We start from the raw sequence: 23,656 nt of genomic DNA on the forward strand, positions 1-23,656 counted from the left end.
TGCGAGAGCGATACCGGCACGGGAAGAAAAAAACCTAACTAGTCCTCTTGTCCCCAGTCTTGTCCTTCTCTTACGTTTCACACTGCAGTTGGAGTGATCTCCTGAAATCACGAATCTGATTGTATCACCTCTTTACTTACAGTGCTTTGATAGCTTCTCATCACCTGCAGAATGAAGGCCAAATTCCTCATACAAAGCCCTAAGTGACTTAGTTCTCTATATATCTGTAGCTTCTTTCCCCCACTACTCTCTACTTTTAACTTGAAGCTTTTTCTTTTCCCTCGTGGTTCCCTTGGCCTAGGACACGAGTGACACTGTTCTTCACCTCACCAACTCTAACATCCCACAGCGCCCCGTGTCCTAGCACAGTTTATTATGTTGTGCTGAACTGTATCTGTTTATGTGTCTGCCTCTGTCATTACAATGAAAGTTCCTTGAGGACATGAACTATGCGTTATTCATATTTCTATTATCCTTGTAGGGCCTTTTTCAACCTGCAAGTTGCAATCTAGTCATTGGTCATTAAATCAAATTAGTGGGTTATGGCTAGTATTAGTTTTTAAAAATTATGTGGAAGAGAAGAGAAAGTCTCAGACTATACCACATACAGTAAGGGTAATTTTGTGTGTGTGTGTGTGTGTGTGTTTGTGGGTGTGTATGTGTGAAACTTTTTTTTCTTTTTCGAGAAGGAGTTTCGTTCTTGTCTCCCAGGCTGAAATGCAATGGCACAATCTCGGCTCACTGCAACCTCTGCCTCCCAGGTTCAAGCTATTCTCCTGCCTCAGCCTTCCGAGTAGCTGGGTTTACAGACATGCACCACTAGGTTTGGCTAATTTGTATTTTTAGTAGAGACAGGGTTTCACCATGTTGGTCAGGCTGGTCTCAAACTTCTGAGCTTAAGTGATCCACCCACCTCAGCCTCCCAAAGTGCTGGGATTACAGGTGTGAGCCACTGCATCTGGCCTGAAACTTTTTTATATGCACATACATATATAAAATATATATAAATAAGCGTATGCACTAGGTCCCTACGTACAATGTATTTTTGGCATAAGATTACAGTAAAAGTTTATTTTCTGAAGAACATTATTCTAATATCTAGAATATAGAAGGAGCTAAATAACTACCCATCTTAAATCTTTTTGGAATGAAGTAGAGGGGAAAACAAATGTGTCTGAATAAACCTAACCTCAGTGAGCCCATGATTTCTCCTGCTTATCTGACTTCTTACTCTTCAAGGCCCAGATTATTTCCATTCATCAAGAAGACATAAAAATCTTAAAAATTTATACCTTTAATAACAGAGCTTCAAAATACATGAACCAAAACCTGATAAAACTGAAAAGAGAAATAAACAAACGCACAATTATATAAGATATTTCAAAACCCTTCTATCAGTAACCAATATGACAAGTTGACAGAAAAGCAGAAAAGGCACTCAAGACTGAAATAACATTGTCAACCAACTTGGACAGTCCGACTAACAACAGCAGGATAAATATTCTTTTCAAGTGCTCATGAAACATTTATCAAGAGAGACCATATTCTGGCCCATAAACCAAGTCTCAATTAATTTTAAATTATTTAAGTCATACAAGGTAAGTTTTCTGACCACAATGCAATTTAATTAGAAGTCAGTAATAGAAAAAGGTATTTAAAATGCCTAGGTATTTGGAAATTATACAATATTGTTCTAAATAATCAGTGAATCAAAGAAGAAATCACAAAGGAAATTAGAAATTATTTTGACTAGAGAGAAATTTTTAGGACTAATAGCCTATGATAGGAATGGAAAAAGATCTCAAAATATTGACTTCAGCTCATACCTTAAGAAACTGGAAAAGTAAGATCAGATTAAACTCAAAGGAAGAAGAAGACAGGAAACAATAAGAGAATAGAAATCTATAAAATGAAAGAGAGTAATGAAGAAAATCCATAAAACCAAAAGCTTGTACTTTATGAAAATCAATATGATTGATTAACCTGTAGCCACTCTAATCAAGAAAATAAAAGATACAAACTGCCAAAATCAGGAATAAAAGAGAATATATTACTAAAGATCCTACAGACATTGGAAGAATAATAAGAGACTATTATGAGCAATTTTATGCCCATAAATTTTACAGCTTAAATTAAGTGAAAAAATCCCTTGAAAGACTCACACTATAAAAGCTCATTCAAGAAGAAATAGATAATCTAAATAGCCCTATATCTATCCACAAAACTGAAGCTGTTAAAAATAATTTCATAATAAAAACTCCAGTGCAAATACTACTTAACACTTAAGGAAGAAATAATATCAATTCTATACATACTCCTTCAGGAAAGTGAAGAGTGGGAATATTTCCCAACTCATTCTATGAAGCTAGTGTTACCTTGATATGAAAACCATCAAAGAATCACAAGAAAACTACAGATCAATATTCCTCATGAACAAAGTTGTAAAAATTCTAAACAAAGTATTAGGAAGTCAAGTCCATCAATGTAAGAAGAATACATCACAATAAAGTTGGGTTTATCCCAGCAATGCAAGAATGGTTCAATATTAAAAAATAAATCGATGTGAATCATCATATTAACAAACTGAAAAAGAACCATAGATCATCTCATAGACACAGAAAAAGCAATTGACAAAATCCAACACACATTCCTGCTTTAAAAACAAAACAAAACAAAACAAACTCTCAGCAAATGAGAATAGAAGAAAATTTCTTCAATTTGGTAAGAGGCATTTACAAAAAATATCCTTCTAACATCATACTTAATGAGGAATGATGGAATGCTTTCTCCCTAGAATTAAAAACCAGACAAGTTTGTCTCCTCTCACCATGCCTATGTAACATTTGTACTAGTGGTTTTAGCTAGTGCAATAAACAAGAAAAGGAAATAAAAAACATCCAGTTAGAAAGGAGGTTCACAGATGATATGACCATCCATGTAGAATATCCAATGCAATATACACACCTTTACTGGAACTAACGTGAGTCTAGAAAGGTGACAGGACACAAAAGCAATATACAAAAATCCATGATATTTCTATATACTAATAACAATCAGAAATTGTGATGAAAAACAACAGATTTGTAACACAAATACAGCATATTTATAAAAATATGGAACATTTAAGAATAAATGTGACAAAAGGTGTACAAAAATGTACAAGGCCTATACTATTAAAACTATAAAATATTGCTGAGAGGGCTGGGTGCAGTGGCTCACACCTGTAATCCCAGCACTTTGGGAGGCTAAGCCGGGAGGATTGCTTGAGCCCAGAAACTCAAGACCAGCTTGGACAACATAACAAGACCTCGTCTCTACTAAGAAAAAAAAAAAAAAACTAGCCAGGTGTGGTGTGCATACCCGTAGTCCCAGCTCCTTGGGAGACTGAAGTGGGAGGATTGCTTGAGCCTGGGAGATGGAGGCTGCAGTGAGCCGTGTTCATGCCACTGCACTCCAGCCTGGGCAACAGAGTGAGCCCCTGTCTCAAAAAAATAAAAATAAAAATAAACGTTGCTGACAGAAATTAAGACCCAAATAATGGAGAGATATACTTTGTTCATACATTGGATGACCCAATATTTTAAAGATATCAATCTTCCCAACGTTATCTTAATCAAAATTACCATGAGCGTTTTATTATTAATAGATAAACAAATTCTAAAATTCATAAGGAAATGTCAAGGACCTAGAATGGTCAATGCAATTTTTATAAAGAAGAACAAAGTTGGAGGATTAACACTTATCTGATTTCAAGACTTAAAAAGATATAATAGTCAAGATAGTGCGGTATTGTAAGTACAGACAAGTAAGTGGAACAGCATATAGAGTCAGAAATAGACCCACACATATATGGACAACCTTTTTTTTAATCTTGAGACAGGGTCTCACTCTGCAGCCTTGACCTCCTGAGCTCAGGTAATTGTCCCACCTCAGCTTACCGAGTAGCTAGGACTACAGGCACACACCACCATACTTGGCTAACTTTTTGTACTTTTTGTAGAGACAGAGTTTCACCATGTTGCTCAGGCTGTTCTCAAACTCCTAGGCTCAAGCGATGCTCCCGCCTCAGCCTCCCAAAGTGCTGGGATTAAAGGCATGAGCCACCATGCCTAGCCTGGACAACTTATTCTTGACAAAGGCACAAAAGCAATCCAGTGGAGAAAAGATACTAATTTCAACAAATGTTGCTGGAATAATTGGATTCAAAAAAAAAATAAAATTGGACTCATACCTCATATATCACATGCAAAAATTACCCCAAAGTGCATCACAGACTTTAAATTACATTTAATTTAAAGGAAATTACAGGAGAAAAATCTCTGTAACCTAGAGTGAAGGAAAAATGTCTTAGATATGACACCAAAAGTATGATCCATATTGACAAATTTGATTCATCAAACTTAAAAGCTTCTTTTCTTTGAAAGCCATTGTTAATAGAATGAAAGGTCACAAACTGGAAGGAAATATGTGCAAGGCATATATCTGATAAAGAATTTGAATCCAGAATATATAAAGAACTCTTAAAACTCAACAACAAACAAACCAGTTTTTTAAATGAGCACAAGATTTGAACAGACTCACCAAATAAGATCTATGGATGACCTATAAACACATGAAAAGATGCTCGATATCATTAGTCATTAGAGAAATGCAAATTAAAATCACAATAAAATGTTACTCCATACCCACTAGAATGGCTGAAATCAAAAAGACTGTGCATACCAAGTGTCGACAAAAATGCGGAGGAACTTAAACTTTTATATCTTGCTGACAGGAATGTAAAATGGTACAATCACTTTGGAAAACAGTTTGACAGTTTCTAAAAGGGTCAAACATACGCCTACCATATGATTCAGCCATTTCACTCCTAGGTATTTACCCAAGGGAAATGAAAGGATCCATCCATGCAAAGATTTGTACATGATCGTTCATAGCAGCTTTATTTGTTATAACAAATAACTGGAAATTACCCAAATGTCCATGAACATGTGAACAAATAAACAAATTTTGCACATCCGTACATTGGAATGGTACTGAGCAATAAAAGAAAGTAAACTATTGTTATGTGCAACATGAAATTTCAAAATAATTATGCTGAGTGAAAGAAGCCAGACAAAAAAGAATACATACTGTATGCCTGTATGACTCCATTCATACAAAATCCTAGAATATGCAAGCTAATCTATGGTGACAGAAAGCTGATCAGTGGTTGTTTGGGGACCGAGGGGTAAGGGGTTGAAGAAAAAGAGTTGGGAGGGGGATCTATGAAGAGGCATGAGACAACTTTTTGAGATGATGAATGGCCTCATGGGTTACAAATACGTCAAAACTTGTCAAATTATATAGTTTAAATATGTACAATTTAATGTATGTTAGTTATATATCAGGCTGGGTGCAGTGGCTCATGCCTGTAATCCCAGCACTTTGGGAGGCCGAGATGGGCAGATCACTTGAGGCCAGGAGTTCAAGACCAGCCTGGCCAACACGGTGAAACCCCATATCTACTAAAAATACAAAATTTAACCGGGCATGGTGGTGTGCACCTATAGTCCCAGCTACTCAGGAGGCTGAAGCAGGAGAATCGCTTGAACCCAGGAGGTAGAGATTGCAGCGAGCCGAGATCATGCCACTACACTCCAGCCTGGGCAACAGAGCAAGACTCTGTCTCAAAAAAATTTTTTAAATTATTTATCAATTAAAATGATATAAAAAATAAATGGAACAAAACTATTGAAGCACGAGAAGAAAATAAAAGATGGCTGGGTGCAGTGGCTCGGGCCTGTAATCCCAGCACTTTGGGAGGCCGAGGCGGGCGGATCACAAGGTCAGGAGATCAAGACCATCCTGGCTAACATGGTGAAACCCCGTCTCTACTAAAAATACCAAAAAAAAAAAAAATTAGCTGGGTGTGGTGGCAGCCGCCTGTAGTCCCAGCTACTAGGGAGGCTGAGGCAGGAGAATGGTGTGAACTAGGGAGGCAGAGCTTGCAGTGAGCTGAGATCACACCACTGCACTCCAGCCTGGGTGACAGAGTGAGACTCCCTCTCAAAAAAAAAAAAAAAAAAAAAAATAAAAAAAAGAAAAGATATTATTTCATATTCTTGGGTGAAGATGACCTTTCTTAGCACTCACTAAAGCTAGAAACTCAGTAAAAAGGCTAATATAATTCACCACATAATTGACCACAAATCTACCACATAACATAAACTAAGTTAAAAGATAAACTTCAAGGCCAGAACTTTGAGAGGCCAAGGCGGGCAGATCACTTGAGGTCAGGAGATAGAGACCAGCCTGGCCAACATGATGAGACCCCGTCTGTATTAAAAATACAAAATTTAGCCAGGCGTGGTGGAACACATCTGTAATCCCAGCTACTCTGGAGGCTGAGGCAGAAGAATCACTTGAACCCAGGAGGCGGAGGTTGCAGTGAGCTGAGATCGCGCCACTGAACTCCAACCTGGGAGACAAAGTGAGTGAGACTCCATCTCAAAAAAAAATAAATAAATGAACTTCAACATATGATATGCAAAAGGCTAATATCTTCACTATATAAAGGGCTCTTACAAATTAATTTTTAAAAGATGAATACTTAAATAGAAAAACAGGGAAAAGGCATACATTTCCTAGTAATTCACAAATGAAGAAAATTACAGTTGTCACTAAATGTATAAGATGTGTTACTCCATCAGTAATATAAGTTTTTGTTTGTTTGTTTGTTTGTTTGTTTGGACAGAGTCTCGCTCTGTCACCCAGGCTGGAGTGCAGTGGCATGATCTCAACTCACTGCAACCTCCACCCCCTGGGTTCAAGCAATTCTCCTGCCTCAGCCTCCCAAGTAGCTGGGATTACAGGCGCTCACTACCACACCCAGCTAATTTTTGTTATTTTTAGTAGAGATGGGGTCTCACCATATTGGTCAGGCTGGTCTCAAACTCCTAACCTCAGGTGATCCACCCATCTTGTCTTCCCAAAGTGCTGGAATTACAGGCATGAGCCACCACACCTGGCATAAGGTATTTAACTTGTAACAATAAAATAGAATTTGTATTTTATCTAACTGGCAAATATTGGAAACAGATTGTCCACAGAGCAGGTGAAAGTGTGGAGGACTCTTGCACACTGTTGGTAGCCATGGAAATTTGCATACTGATTCGTATTACTCTCACAGCAATTTGGCAAATACATAAAATTATCAAATATCTCAACACTTAAATCCAATAATTTCAATTTTTAGGAATATACTCCAAAAAAAAAATCACCAAACATTTTGTTTATAATCACTCCAAATTGGAAACAACTGTCATGTTTACCTCTATGTTGTTTCACTATGACCAGAATGCCATGTCATCATTAAAAATTATGAAGAGCTGTATTATTGACCTGGAAAGATATCTATTAAGTGAAAAAAGGTGGTTTGCAAAGTACTATGGGTAAGTATAACTAAATTTAAAAAGTAGTTTGTAAAAAATATCCTGGAAGGATGTACTGCAGAGTGTTATTAATAACAATGGTTTTCTCTGGGTCTGGTGGCTCATGCCTATAATCCCAGCACTTTGGGAGGCCAAGGCAGGCGCATCACTTGAGCTTAGGAGTTTGAGACCAGCCTGGCCAACGTGGCAAAACCCCATCTCTACTAAAAATCAGCTGAGCGTGGTCCAGCCACCTGTAATCCCAGCTACTTAGGAGGCTGAGGCAGGAGAATCTCTTGAACCCAGGAGGAGGAGGTTGCAGTAAGCCCAAAGCCTAGATCACTCCACTGTATTCCAGCCTGGGTGACGGAAAGAAACTACATCTAAAAAAAAAAAATAGTCTGCATAGTAAAAGATCCCCATTTTAGAGAAAAAAAAATCTGATCTAAAATTATTCAATAAGAATTTTATGGCCAGGCGTGGTGGCTCACAACTGTAATCCCAGCACTTTGGGAGGCCGAGGCAGGTCAATCACCTGAGGTGAGGAGTTTGAGAATAGCCTGACCAACGTGGTGAAACCCTGTCTCTACTAGAAATACAAAAATTAGCCAGGTGTGGTGGCGCATGCCTGTACTCCCAGCTACTTGGGAGGCTAAGGCAGGAGAATCGCTTGACTCAGGAGAAGGAGGATGCAGTGAGCCGAGATCGCACCACTGCACTCCAGACTGGGCAACAAGAGTGAAACTTCATCTCAAAAAAAAAAAGAATTTTGTAATAAAATTCGTTTCCACCTGGGTTTTTTAATGTTCTAATTTGTTCATTAAAGCTTTTAGAAAGTGCTGCTTCTATTGAAAAGTCAGGAATAATTTTCCTGAATGGTGATTTTTTCCCCCGCTTTCTAGGCAATGGTTCCTAACCAAACAGTTTTGAGCATGAAAAGTACAAGAGCTTCTGTAACCAGCTCTGAGTAAAATACATCTATCATCACTTCGTGAGATGACTTCCCACTAAACAAACACCTGGGCTAAGAAAATTAATGGATAAACCAATATTGCAAGCTTGGGCTACATTCATATATATTGGATTAGTTTATATTCACATCATTATTTCTTGTTGAAAAGTATTCCATTTAAATAGTTTAAAAATTTGCTTTCATGAGATATTGTCATATTTAAATATACACCGAACATACTCTGGATAATGTTACACAAAAGTTGTGAAACTGTAATCATTTTTGAAAGGATACTGTATAATAATTGTGCCGTATGTTTACACATGAAAACAAAGCACTCTAAGGAATGCTAGTTGTTAGAGTGATGTGTCTCAAGGTGAATCATCTTCAAATTGTAAAAATTCACACTGGGGAATGTTGGCAAGATCAAGGCATTATTAAAGATAATAATAAGTTATATATCAAATGTGAACGGCATCATTTCTCTGCACCAAATTTTACCACACAGCTGCCTATGACAATTTAAACAAAAAACCCAAACACATTATAAATCATGCACCCCCTACACACCCTCTTAAGCAAAAACATCTACCAAGTATACAATCAAATTAAAACTGTAGGAGAGATTTATTAGCTTGTAGATGTTCCTAATTATTCGAAAAACTTGTCTGACGTTCAATAGCAACATCATTCAAGAGCACAGTTCAATCTTAGGAAAGGGAATCCAGTCATGAAACTGATCATAGAGAATGTTTATTAAGTCTGTGTTCCAGGGCAAAGCAAACTTTTGGGAAGTAGGCTGGGTTTTGTTATATAATGCACACAATAGGTCTCAGTCTTTGCCGCTATCTAGAAGACTTGCTACACACAGGAGATACAGTCAGTCATACAGCAGGTATACCAGGAAAGGGGCAACAAGGAGGGAAAGGGGGTAAGATTTATTACCTTCAATTATTTTTGTTCAAAACTTTCCTCAGGGCACAGGCACATAATATATCGTACTTTCCATTACTTAGTACAAATGTAAAACATATCTAAAAAACACATTTCATCTTCATAACATATTAAAATAACAAGTGGGATGTCATGACGTTAATTTGACAGATGGACTGTCATTTAGCAATGTTGTACAACATTAGTTAACAGCAAATTAATATCATCATATCCAGTTTTTCCTAACATAAGCTATCAAATTGGAAAAAAATTAGTAAACAAATCTTTGATTTGTTTTGGGGGCAAAATAACTAGCTAAAATATGCAAATGCAATTCACATATAATTTTAAAATAGCTACCTTTTACAAACTTAAATGGCAAATAGTCTAAAAACTCTGATCTCAGAATCCCCCCCCGACTTTATTGTTCACCAAGGTATTGATTTTTTCTGACAAGTTCGCATGTACGTTATGAATTGACTCATAAAAATTTTCAGCATATTGTACTGGGTTTATTATAGCCATCCTTACTATATATTAAGACCAGTATCTTTTCATCAACACCAGCTGTTAAGCAAACTCAAGTGACGCAGTAGATTCATGATTAGTTCACAGAAAAGAAAGCAAAAATAGAGTGACATAAATTTAATTTCATTACACTTTGGCATTTAAAGCCATATTTTATACCCCACTGACCACAAAGGACTTCTCTATTGTAAAAAAAAATCTTGCTCTACACAATGCTAGTAACAACACCATTTACCAAATGGAGGTTCATTTTAGTTGAAATTCTTTATCAAATTTTGATGTATCTGAAATAATTTTAATAGTATTGAAATAATATGAGAAAATTATGTCTTGCAAATTTATCCTCACTGATAAATTAAGGGATTCTGTAGGTCATTTCTGTTAATATTTTTTTCTTTACATAGTGCATAAAGGGTAGGAACAAAAGAAGAAAGAAAACTTCCAGCCTGATATCAGGGTTTGAGTCAAAACAGCAGCTTAACTTTATCTGGCTCTTAGAGCAGTAACTGGAAGGGTCGCAAAATTGTGGCTTTAAATCTTTAGTAGCTACATTCTAGAAAAAAATAAAACAGTGATGTTATAACATTACATTGACCTGCTTCTTATATACTTTTTAGCAAATAAGTTACAATTTCCTAGTGGAAACACAAAAGACCTGATCTCAGGAATGATTGTATGAAACTTTAGGAAGGAATTTACATGCTTTTTGTTTAAAACCTGTGAATTCTACTTCCTTTGAAGAGCAAACTCATTCCACACCAAAACCATATAACTTATTTCTCCAGGTTTTTTATGTATGTTAATTTGGTCATCCCAACTGAATTTTATATTCCTTGAAACCAGGGGCCATAGCTTAAACTTCCTCTTTATTCCCTTATTAGCATAATGCTAAGCAAATAGTGTGTACTCAGTAAATACCTGATTGTGAAATTCTAGCAATGTTTATCTGTGTGTTTTTTTTTTTTTTTTTTTTTGAGATGGAGTCTTGCTGTGTCCCCCGGGCTGGAGTGCAGTGGCCGGATCTCAGCTCACTGCAAGCTCCGCCTCCTGGGTTTACGCCATTCTCCTGCCTCAGCCTCCCGAGTAGCTGGGACTACAGGCGCCCGCCACCTCGCCCGGCTAGTTTTTTGTATTTTTAGTAGAGACGGGGTTTCACCGTGTTAGCCAGGATGGTCTCGATCTCCTGACCTCGTGATCCGCCCGTCTCGGCCTCCCAAAGTGCTGGGATTACAGGCTTGAGCCACCGCGCCCGGCCTGTTTATCTGTTTTTAAAAATCTAGCTGTATTGGGCTGGTCGTGGTGGCTCACGCCCATAATCCCAGCACTTTGGGAGGCCGAGGCAGGTGGATCACCTGAGGTTCAGAGTTCAAGACCAGCCTGACCAACATGGTGAAACCCCATCTCTACTGAAAATACAAAAATTAGTCGGGCATGGTGGCAGGAGAGTGTGGTCCCAGCTACTCGGAAGGCTGAGGCAGGAGAATCACTTGAACCCGAGAGGCAGAGGTCGCAGCGAGTCAAGATCATGCCATTGCACTCCAACCTGGAGGACAAGAGCAAATATTCCATCTCAAAAAGAAAAAAAAAAAATCTAGCAAAATCTAGCTGTATTTGTTTTACCCTCATAGTCCAATTTTATTAGCTGTCTGTCTGCCTTTTCTGTTTATGACTTGTTCTGAGTCTCATTTTTCCTTCGTTTTATCTGTTACTCACCCCACCACCCTGAACTTCTCTTTTTCTTCCCACTCCCAGGAGATACTATCTGTCCAAGTACATATACACACACACACACACACACACACACACACACATGCGCGTGCACACACACACACATATGTATATCCAAGTACATATATTTTTCCAAGTACATATATATGTACACACACAATCGTAAATATGCAACGTACTTTTAAAAATTATGTAATATAATTTTATATATTAATAATTTAGAGTTTTATATATAAACGATAAGTATACTTTGTTCCTATCTTATTGGTTTAAAAGAAAGCTAGAAAACAGGCTGGGTGCAGTGGCTCACGCCTGTAATCCCATCTCTTTGGGAGGCCGAGGAGGGTGGATCATTTGAGGTCAGGAGTTAGAAACCAGCCTGGCCAACATGGTGAAATCCTGTCTCTACTAAAAATATAAAAATTAGTCTGTGGGCGGTGGTGCACACTTATAATCCCAGCTACTCAGGAGGCTGAGGTGGGAGGATTGCTTGAACCCAGGAGGTCGAGGGTGCAGTAAGCCAAGATCGCGCAACTGTACTCCAACCTGGGCAACAGAGTGAGACCCTGTCTCAAAAAAAAGAAAGAAAAAAAAAGAATACTAGAAAACTAAATAAAGATTTTTTAGGTTATCTTAAATTGATTTTTCTCCCTAAAATAACTGATCCTTTCTTCTAATGCTTTGTCTACATTATCCCAAAATACAGCAATAATTTCAATCAAGTATCACATTCTCTACTTAAAATATTTAATTTTACTAATTTCTTGAAAACTGTATTTTGCAGCATTTGCCAGTTCTGTTGGAAGAAAGTGGTTGTTACTGACAAAAGAGGATTTTTAAAAATCATTCTTGATTTCTTATAGTGGCGTTAGCAATCCTATCTCCACTCAATGCTCAGCCATTCCTAGGTTATAAAGCTTTGAGATTTCTGATTATTTTGGGAGAAATACATCTACTATAATAATTGATACACAGAGAAGTACATCTAGGATAGTAATTGATACTATGTATAGAACTTAGTAGGAAACCTAAATTCAATTCCTACCCTCATAATAAAAACAGAATGGTGGTTCAGTTTCCATATCTGTAAGATTTGAACTGTGTCATTCATTCATTATTCATAAAGAAATTTATTGTGCCAGTTAGAGTTATATTAACAAAAGGTAAATAAAATATAGTAATATGATATATGTAATGCAATTATTATACTACCATTTGAACATCAAATATTTCAGAGAAAATTTTATTCTGTAATTTGAACTATACTATGGATAGGTACTTTGAGCAAAGGCTTATGGAAAGTCAATATTCAGATTTGAGATTTTGGCATTAACCATGTGTGGCTGAAGAAATAAATTAATCTGTGTGTTAGTAAATTGCAGTAACATAGGTATTTTAAATACAAGTTGGCTAATGGTAATAGTTTTCTATGGGTAAAAACTGCCTATGTCAAGTACCCTGAATGGTGTTTATTGCCTTTGTGAAATACAAGGTTTTAAAAAAATCTAAACTGGAATCAGAATATTATTACTATTATTATTATTATTTATTACTTTTGAGACAGGGTCTCGCTCTGTCACCCAGGCTGAAGTGCAGTGGTGTGATCACAGCTCACTGCAGCCTCAACCTCCTGGGCTCCAGAGATTGTCCCACCTCAGCCTCCCGAGTAGCTGGCACCACAGGCACGCACCATCACACCAGGCGAATTTTTGTGTTTTTTCTAGACAGGGTTTCACCATGCTGCCCAGGCTGGTCCCAAACTCCTGAAGTCAAGCCGTCCTCCTGCTTCAGCCTCCCAAAGTAGTGGTAATACAGGTGTGAGCCACCATGCTGAGCCCAGAACATTATCTTTTATTGTTTTTTTGGTTTTTTGTTTTTTTTTTTAACTGCTCTTTGCGGAGTAGGACTACCCTGTAGGCAGTGTGCCCAGAATAGCCCAGAACATTCTTTCCATGATTCTGTATCAAATAAGTAACTAGTTATTATGAATCTTTAAACTTACCTTAAAGGTAGGTGCAGAAAGAAAAAAAAAAAGTAACTCCCCGATGAGATTTATCCAGAGTGACTGTCATTAATCTACTGATTACCACTGTGTGTGAAATTCCATCAGAATTGTCTAACTGTCTCTTTGGTTTTTTTCCCCAATGACAAGTATTTGTCACTGTAACCATTATAACAGGCAACTGTGATATAATAAAAAATGTATATCTGACCTTTGTCCTGGATTCCTGGCACAGACAAAAACCCATGGAATTTCCTGAGTGATAGGAGTGTCTTTATTATGCTAATGAAATGACTGGGCAAAGCGCCTAGTTTCAAGATGAGGGCTGGTCATCAGAAGGAATAACATCATGATTAAAAGATTGGAGCATTGGACCAGCCCAACTTTCAGAGAAGGGAGGAGGCTAGAGAGTTCAATCGGGTGACTGATTTAATCAGTCTTGCCTATGTAAGGACACCACGGCTCCGGGGAGCTTCCTGGCTGGTGAACATATCCATATACTAGTGGCACACCCTGACTCCACAGAGACAGAGGCTCCTGTGCCTGGGATCCTTCCATACCTTATTCTAGGTATCTCTTCATCTAACTGTTCCTTTAGATCCTTTATAATAAAACAATTATTTCAAATACAGTGATCTCCTGAGTTCTGTGAGTCATTCTGGCAAACCACAAAACACAAGGGAGCTGTGGAAAGCCTCAGCTGGGCAGAAGTGTGGGAGTTTTGCTAACACCCAAAACTTATGACTGGAACCTGAGGTGGAGGCGGTGAAGGACTTTGTCCTTAGCCTGTGGTGTCTGATGGTGACTCTGGGTAGTTGGTGTTAGAATTGAATTGAACTGGAGGACACCTGGTTGACATCAGGTAACTGGGTGTGGAAACACAGCAACAAACACTTTTATTTCAAGAATTGTAAGCTTTTGGATTTATTTCTACTCTGCTTCCTGCAATGTGTAACTAAATAATTTAAATAGTTTTTAAAGAAAAGATGTCAGTGATGTCACAGCCATTATGCCAACCGCCTTTTCTAAAGTTACTTTCATTTTAACAAAACAAATGTTTAAAAACCCAAATTATTACCTACTAATAATACATATGCAGAATGCACAGGGCATGAAAATAAAAGCCATTGTGTACCTATTCAAAGGTCTTTATTACAATAATTTTTATAGAGGTCAAAAGTGAAACCAAACAGACTATGATTTAATGGGAAAGCAAGAGCTAAAATGCCAAAAACTCAAAACACTAGAAATTTTAGAATATGAACTTTCTGTTTCATGAATGTCTTTATAAAATCGTCTTTGTCAACTATACAATGTGAATTCTGCTATTTAAAATAGAATTTACATGACACCTAGATAAAAAGCATTCTGCTAATTTTTGTTTTTTCAATAAAAGATGCAGTGCCAGCATGAAAAAGTTCGGATTACGAATTAAGAGAGCCCTTGAGCATAAGACTGTACTGAGAGTTAAAAATCGTCATAAACATTGGTGAATTCCATGTGTCTCAAATAATTATCAATTTTAAAGATGGATGAGAAACAGATGAAATGTACAGTAAAGTTGCCACAAGGACTAAGTAAAAGTCCTCACCACTATTTTTACTAACACTTAATAGTCAGCAGTTCTAAAACATTTGCTAAATGCACTTACTAGAAACTGAGGGATGTGAAAGTTACTTATAAAGAAGAAATGCTGAAGATTCAGGAAAAAATAAAGGTCAGTTCCTTTCTGATACAATGCATTTCACAATTCAAATAATTCATCTGGTGGTAAAATCTGAAAAATATATTTTCCAGCACACCTTATCCACTTATCATAGTATAGGAAAATAAGTGGATTTCAATTTGGTGATTTAACCTATAGCTTTAAATCTTTAATAAACAAACTTGAAATTCCAAACTTTAATAATGAAAAGGCCATAACTGAAATGATGTCAACCCTGGATATGAATCTCTTACCAACATGATGAAAGCCCTACTTGTAGAGCTGCACTTCTGGTCAGCAGCTGCATTTTTGTTTTAATAAAAGGAGAAAGGGTGCCAGCACACCAGTGCGATCCAAGACATGGTTACTACATAAGCAGTGGGATTAATTGCTTTTCCAGAAAGCCAGAGTAAGCTCTCCTTCCACTGTCCCATCAGGATCAGCTTCCATAAAATGAGTGTAATAAGATAATGTATTACATACGCCAGTAACTCCTACCAGCAGTATTCAGCTGCACAAAGCCATACATATTTATATCAATCAATAAAAACTTCATTGCTACATATATTTCAGACACCACATTTTAGCTCTGTCTTTAACGTGCAGATAAGATAGGCTATAAAGAAGCAAAAGTGCATTTTCTTACCTACCCCTCAAAGAATCTGTCCACCATTCGTTTAATATCTTCTTGCTAGCGAGATAAAGAGAAATAAATATATATTAGAGATTTTGGAAAAACAGCTCTACCAATATGAAGGATCTGGTTTATGAAAGCTACAAATATTTTAATTAGCACCCAGATGGTTAATGTATGATTTTATGATTGATGACATCTGGAAAGATCATTTTATTATCCCACGTATAGGCAAGAGAAGGTACATTTGGGTTGTGTTGTACCATGATGATTTCATAGGCTCACATTTTGAGGTGAACATGGAGTAGAAAGTTATTTCTAAACTTAAGAATAACACAGAAAGGAGTATGACAAAGGTTACCCTCCAATCAGAAAAAGAAATATTTTCTTCTAGTTCTACAGTCTGGAGCTTACTAAATCATTTGGGTTTCTAGACAACAACCTAAACGTATCTTCTCATGGCTATCTATAGCATAATCAAATGATCCTTCCAAAACCTATCAATCATTTTAGAAACTATTAGAGAGCCTAAAAACCATATATTCAGATTTATTTCGTAAGTACAGCAGTTCTGAGATTCATTTTGAAATTCTGGCCCACTTAGGAATATGACACAATGTACTACTATTTTAGAAACTGAAGATTTCTCTTGGAGATTTTTTTTAAGATAGGTCTTTCTATTTAGAGAAATAGATTATTGTCCAGCGAAGTATAAACCAAACCCAAGACAACCTCTTTACTCAAACAACTGCTGTTTGTTGAAATGATGTAAAGAATCATTTAGGTCTCTGCTTCAAATTTGGAGAAAAACAAAAAAGCAAAATTATGATGTTAAGCTAAAAATGTTTAACCTGCATATACCTTCTTAATCTCTCTCTCTCTCTCTCTCTCTCTCTCTCTGGCTCTCTCTCTCTTTCTGTGTGTGTCTGTAGCACTGAAAATAGGTAAAAGGAAGAAATTACTACCTTTACTCAGAAATATGCCATAGTAGCTTTAGGAAAATTAATACATACAATATTATTTTGAAAGCAAGCTATTAGATGCTTAAAATATTTTAACAATATCAACCTAGCATTTTCTAAATTCTTAATAAAATTATTTTTTCTTGTAGCCTTTACCTATCCTGAGAAAAAACATACAATGCTATTCATCCTCTATTATAATGTCCCTGATGATTTCCAAATGTTTCTTTGCTATGCAGCAGAAGTATATGATTTCTGATCCAGATGCTTTAAAAAGCAATTCTAACAAAGAAACTTAATCTGAACTGAACTTGGCACAGATTCCAGAAACCTATAGGATGATGTTTTGGAAGCTGCTCAAACAAAAGTTGAAACAGAAATATGCATCCACAACCATATATCTCTGGCTGTTAGTAATAAATGAAGGATACAGACTTTTTCCATAAGTGTGGGTGAATGGAAGTTAATGCTTATAAAATACAGTTTAAGTACCAAAACAGTATTTGAGATTGATGCTTTTTCTTTTAAAGCAAAAGCATTTGTTTAATTCACAAGAAGGTAAAAATCAAATAAAGAAATGTTATACTTGTTCTTTGAAAGCTATTCAGAAACTTTAGTGCCCAACCTCAAGAAAGGAGTTATTTTCTTTATGATATATAGCACATTTATGGCATAAAGGTCTACAAAATATTAATATAGAGAGATAAGGGTATTTGGAGTCAGTTTCTTCCAGTGAACAAGAATAAGTCAGGTACACAGATTTGCAGACTCATTTTGGAGTCCCAGAAGGAGAGGAGAAGAAGAATGGGCCTAAACAATGTTTGAAGAAACAATGCCTGAGAATTTTAGAAACTCAGAAAATATATCAAGCCACATAATCAGGAACTGCTACATACCCCAGGAACAACAAACATAAAAAATGATACTCTAGTAAAATCATAGTAAAGTGTTAAAAATCAAAGACAAAGAGAAAATCCTAAAAGTAGTCAGAAGAAAGGACACATGACATTTCAATGTAAACAATGGAAGTCAGAAGACAATAGATTGTTATTTTCAAAGTGCTTAAAGATAACTCCAACCTAGAATTCTATCCTCAGTGAAAATATATTTCAAAAATGAATGTGAAAGAATATTTCAGACAATTAAACACGGGAAGAATTGATTACCAGCAGTCCAACACTAAAATACTATATAAAAAACATAATTTATTTTTGTACATTGACTGTGTATCATGAACCCTTATTAAACCCACTGATTAGTTCTAGTAGCTTTTTGGCAGATTCCTTAGGATTTTTGACCTAGGTGATCATGTTGTCTATGAATAAAAACAGTTTTACTTACTGCTTTCCAATCTGTATGACTTTTTTTCCCTTCCTTTGTTGCACTGGCTATGGTTTCCACTACAATGTTAAATAGAAGTGATGATGGCAGATATCTTACTTTGTTTCTGATATAAGGGGAAAGCATTTAATCTTTCACCATAATTAAGCATGCTAGTGGCTATAGGATTTTCATAAATCCCCTTTTCAGCTCGTTTATTGAAAGTAAATGGATGATGAATTTTCCAAGTGCTTTTTTTTTCTTTCTTTTTTTCTTTTTTTTGAGACAAAGTCTCGCTCTGTTGCCCAGGCTGGAGTGCAGTGGTGTGATCTCAGATCACTGCAAGCTCTGCCTCCCAGGTTCATGCCATTCTCCTGCCTCAGCCTCCTGAGTAGCTGGGACTACAGGTACCTGCCACCACGCCTGGCTAATTTTTTGTATTTTTAGTAGAGATGGGGTTTCACTGTGTTAACCAGGTTGGTCTTGATCTCCTGACCTCATGATCTGCCTGCCTCGGCCTCCCAAAGTGCTGGGATTACGGGCGTGAGCCACTGCACCTGGCCTGAGTGCTTTTTCTGCATCTGTTGAGATAGATGCATGATTTTTCTTTTTTAGACTATTTAATGGGATGATTACATTGATTAGTTTTTAAATAATCATAGATTATTTTTTAAAACTGATAGATTCACAGAAAGTTGCAAAGATAATACACAGAGGTCTTGTACATCCCACATTCCTCTATTACAGTTTCATCTGTAATATGAAATGTGGAAAACCACAGAAATCTGATAAAAGAAATCAAAGTTCTAAATAAATGGAGAGATAGTCCATGTTCATGGATTGAACAAGTCATACTCTTAAGATGTCAGATCTTCCTAGCATAATCTATAGATTAAGATGAAATACCAGTCAGTATCTCAGCAGCTATTTTGTAGTTACCAACAAACTGATTCCCAGTTACATCTTATGTAATTATAGTAAAATACCCAAACCAGAACACTGACATTGACATGAAGTGTATGTATAGTTCTATGCCATTTTGTAACATATGTAGATTCATGTAACCACCACTGCAATAAAGATACAGAAAGATTCCAATTCCATCACTATAAAGATCTTCCTCATGCTACCTCTTTATATGCATTTCCCTCCTTGCCACCATTTCTCACCTCTGGAGACCACTGATTGTTTTTCATCTTTATAATTTTATCATTTGAAGAGTGTTATATAATGGCATCACATAGTATGTGTTCTCCAGAGAGAGAGAAGTGATAGGATATAAAGAGAGAGAGATGAAAAGAAATTTATTAAGGGTATTGGCTTGCTTGACTATGGAGGCAGAGAAATCCCACAATACGCTGTTTGCAAGCTGAAGAAGCAGGAAAGCTAGTAGTACAGCTCAGCCCAGGTCTAAAAGCCTCAGAACAAAATAAGCCAATAGTGTAACTCTCGGTCCAAGGCCAAAGGCCCAAGAGCCTGGGGGAGGCACTGGTGTGAATCTCAGAGTCCAACAGCCAGACAACCTGGAGTTCTGATGTCCAAGTGCAGGAGAAAAAGGGAATCTTGGCTCCAGAAGAGAGAGAGGAAATTTGCTGAAATCCTCTACCTTTTTGTTCCATCTCGGCCTCCAGCTGTTTGAATTATGCCCGCCCACAGTAAGAGCAGATCTTTCTCAGTCAGTTCATTAGCTCACATGCCAGTCTCTTTTGGAAACATCTCACACACACACACTTGGATAAGCCCAATCATTCTAATTAAAAGCGAAACCACCTAGTTTCCCTTTCTGCAGAAGAGAGATGGGCTCAGTGCCTACTGAAGCACTGAGAATAAATAATGCTTTACCAGCTATCTGGGTATCCCTTAATCCAGTTAAGTTGACACTCAAAATTAATCATCAAAGTATGTAACCTTTTGACATTGGCTTTTTTTTCACTCAGCATATGCCATTGAGATCCATCCAAATTGGGTATGTATCAATAGTTCATTCCTTTTTATTGTTGAGTAGTATTCCATGGTATGTAGGTAGCACACATTGTTTAACCATTTACCTATTGTAGAACATTTTGGCTGCTTCTAGTTTCTGGCTATTACAAACAAAGCTGTTATGGACAATCGTGTATACGTTTTTGTGTGGACATAGGTTATCATTTTTCTGAGATAAGTCTCAGGAGTGCAATTGTTGGGCTGCATGGTAAGTACATGTTTGCTTTATTAAGAAATTGCCAAGATATTTGCCAAAGTAGCTGTAACATTTTACATCCTCTCCATCAATGTATAATAGATTCAGTTTCCCTGCATTCTTGCTAGCATTTGATATTGTCATTATTTTTTTACTGTAGTCATTTTGATAGGTGTGTAGTGATATCTCATTGTGGTTTAATTTGCATTTCCCTAATTCCTCATGATGGTGAACATCTTTTCATGTGCTTATTTGCCATCTGTATATCTTCTTTGGGGACATGTCTCTTCATGTCTTTTTCACATTTTTTAATTGGGTTGTTCAATTCTTTTTAACTGTTGAGTTTTGAGAATTCTTTATGTATTCTAGATACCTGTCCTCTAAAAGACACATGGTTTGCAAATATCCCCCAACCCCATATGCTGCAGCTAATTCTTCCATCCTCTTCATGTGAGCTTTCAAAGAACAAAAGTCTTATTTTAATTGAAATCAAATTTAGAGAAACAATTTATTGATTTTTTTATTATGGATTTTGCTTTTGGTGTCCAATAATTCTTTGTCTAGCTCTAGATCCCAAGTTTTCTCCTATGTTTTTTCATTAAAGTTTTGTAGCTTTTTATTTTACATTTAAGTTCATGATTCACTCTGAGTTAATTTTGTACAATTTTTGTATGAGATTTAGGTCAAGGTTTATATTTTTACCTAAAGATGTTCAATTGCTCCAGCATCGTTTGTTGAAGAGATTATGTTTCCTCCATTGAATTGCTCTGACACTTTTGTCAAAAATCAGTTAAATGTATTTCTGTGGATATATTTTTGAATTCTCCATTCCATTTTATTGATCTATGTGTCTGTCCCTCCAGCAATGTCTCTCTGTCTTGCTGAGAGATATTGTCTTGTCTTATTATTGTTAATATAATAAGTCTTAATGTATGGTAAAGTGATTCTTCCCATTTTATTCTCTTGTCAAGCTACTAGTCTGTTGCCTTTTTGAAGAATTTTGTCTATATCTATGACAACTCTTGCTGGATTCACAGTAAATTTATATATCAATTTGAGGAGAACTGACGTCTTTACTATGGTTAGTCTTCCTATCTTGTGAACATGTGTCTCACCATTTATGTAGATCTTCTTTGATTTATTTCATCAGTATTTTGTAGTTTTTGACATACAAGTCCTATACATGTTTTATTAAATTTGCATCTAGGTATTTCATTGTTAAAGTGATTTTAAATGGTATTGTATTTTCCACACAAACTGTAGAATCAGTTTGTTGGTTACCACAAAATACCTGCTGAGATATTGACCGGGATTTCATCTTAATCTATAGATTATGCTGGGAAGATCTGACATCTTAACAGTATGACTCTTTCAATCCATGAACATGGACTAACTCTCTATTTATTTAGATTTTTAATTTCTTTTATCAGAGTTCTGTTGTTTTCCACATTTAGATTTTATACATACTTTGTTAGACTTATCCTTGTGTAATTCATTATATTGACACAATTATAAATGGTTTTTAAAATTTCAAATTCCAATTGTACATTGCTAGCATATAGGAAAGCAATCAACTATTGTACATTAACTTTGAATCCTTCAACTTTGCTATATTCACTTATCAGTTCCAGCAGATGTTTTTCAATTCTTGGGATTTTCTACATAGCTATACATTCATGTCATTAGCTAATAAAGACAGTTTTGTTTTTTCCTTTCTAATAAAAGGTATGCAGGTTGATTTTATTTCCTTTTCTTATTATAGAGCTAGAATGTCCAGTATGAACTTGAATAAAATGGCAAGAGAAGATGTCCTTACCTTTCTTCCAGTCTTCAGAGAAAAAGTATCTAGTTTCTCATTATGAGGTATGATATTAGCTGAAGAGTTTTTTTCTAGATGTTCTTTATCAAGTTGAGGAGTTTACAGAGAGTTTTTTATCATGGAATGTGCATAAAATTTTATCAAATCTTTTTTATGCACCAGTTGACATGACTCTATGATTTTTCTTCTTTAGATTGTTGATATTGTGGATTACACTGATTTTCAAATGTTGAACCGGGCTTGCATAGTTATGGTGTTAACACTTTTTACATATTGTTAGATTTGACTTACTGATATTTTGTTGAGTATTTTTGCATCTATATTTATAAGAGATATTAATGTGTCATTTTCTGGTTTTTTTTTTTATGGACTTTGTGTGGTTTTGGTAGTGGGTATATTAACTCTATAAAATGAATTGAGAAGTGTTCATTTCTCTTCTATTTTATGGAAAAGATTATGTAGAATTGATGTTAGTTCTTGAAACATTTGGCAAAACTCTCCAGTGAAACCATCTGGGCCTGAAGATTTCTTTTTCTGGAGTCTTATAATTGTAAATTCCATTTCCTTAATATTTACAAAGCTATTCAAATTATTTATTCCATATTAGATGAGTTGCAGTAATTTGTGCCTTTCAAAGAATTGGTCCCTTCAATCTGTCAAATTTATATGTAGAGTTGTTTTTAGTATTCTCTTATTTTCACCTGCAGGCTCTGTAGTGATATCTCTGTTTCATTATTGACATTCGTAACCTATGTCTTCTCTTTCTCTGTCAGTCGTGCCAGAGTTTTGTCAGTTTTATTGATCTTTCTTTAAAAACTTTCCTTCATTGATTTTTTTTTTTTCTTTTTTTTTGAGACAGAGTCTCACTCTGTTGTGCAGGCTGGAGTGCAATTGAGGAATTTCAACCTTGGAGGTTGAAATTCCTCAACCTCCCAGGTAGCAGGAATTTCAGGCGCATGCCACTACACCCAGCTAATTTTTAATTCTTTTGTGGAGAGGCAGGCTTACTATATTGCCTAGGCTGGTCTTGAACTCCTTGGCTCAAGCAATTCTCCCATCTCGGACTCCTGAAGTGCTGGGATCATAGGCATGAGCCATGGTAATATCCACCCAGCTATTTTTTAAAATTTCATTGATTTCTTGTGTTTATTATACATTTTCTTATGCTTGCTTTTGGTTTATTTTTTTCCTCCTTTTATAGTTTCCTGAGGTGGGAAGTTTGATTACTGATTTGAGACTTCTTTTCTGATGTAAACATTAAGTGCTATAAATTTCCCTTTCAGAGCTGCTTTAGTTGAGTCCCATAAATTATGTTATATTGTATTTTAATTTTCATCATGTTCATTCAGTATTTCCATTGAGCCTTCCTCATTGACCCACAGATTATAGTATTTAGAATCTGTTGCTTAGTTTCCAGTGCTTAAAGATTACCCTGTTATTTTCTTTCTCTTTCTGCTATTTGTTGCTATTGGTTTCTAGTTTGAT

This window comes from Mandrillus leucophaeus, unplaced genomic scaffold (genome assembly GCF_000951045.1).
Source record: "Mandrillus leucophaeus isolate KB7577 unplaced genomic scaffold, Mleu.le_1.0 Scaffold20, whole genome shotgun sequence".
Classification (NCBI taxonomy): Eukaryota; Metazoa; Chordata; class Mammalia; order Primates; family Cercopithecidae; genus Mandrillus; species Mandrillus leucophaeus.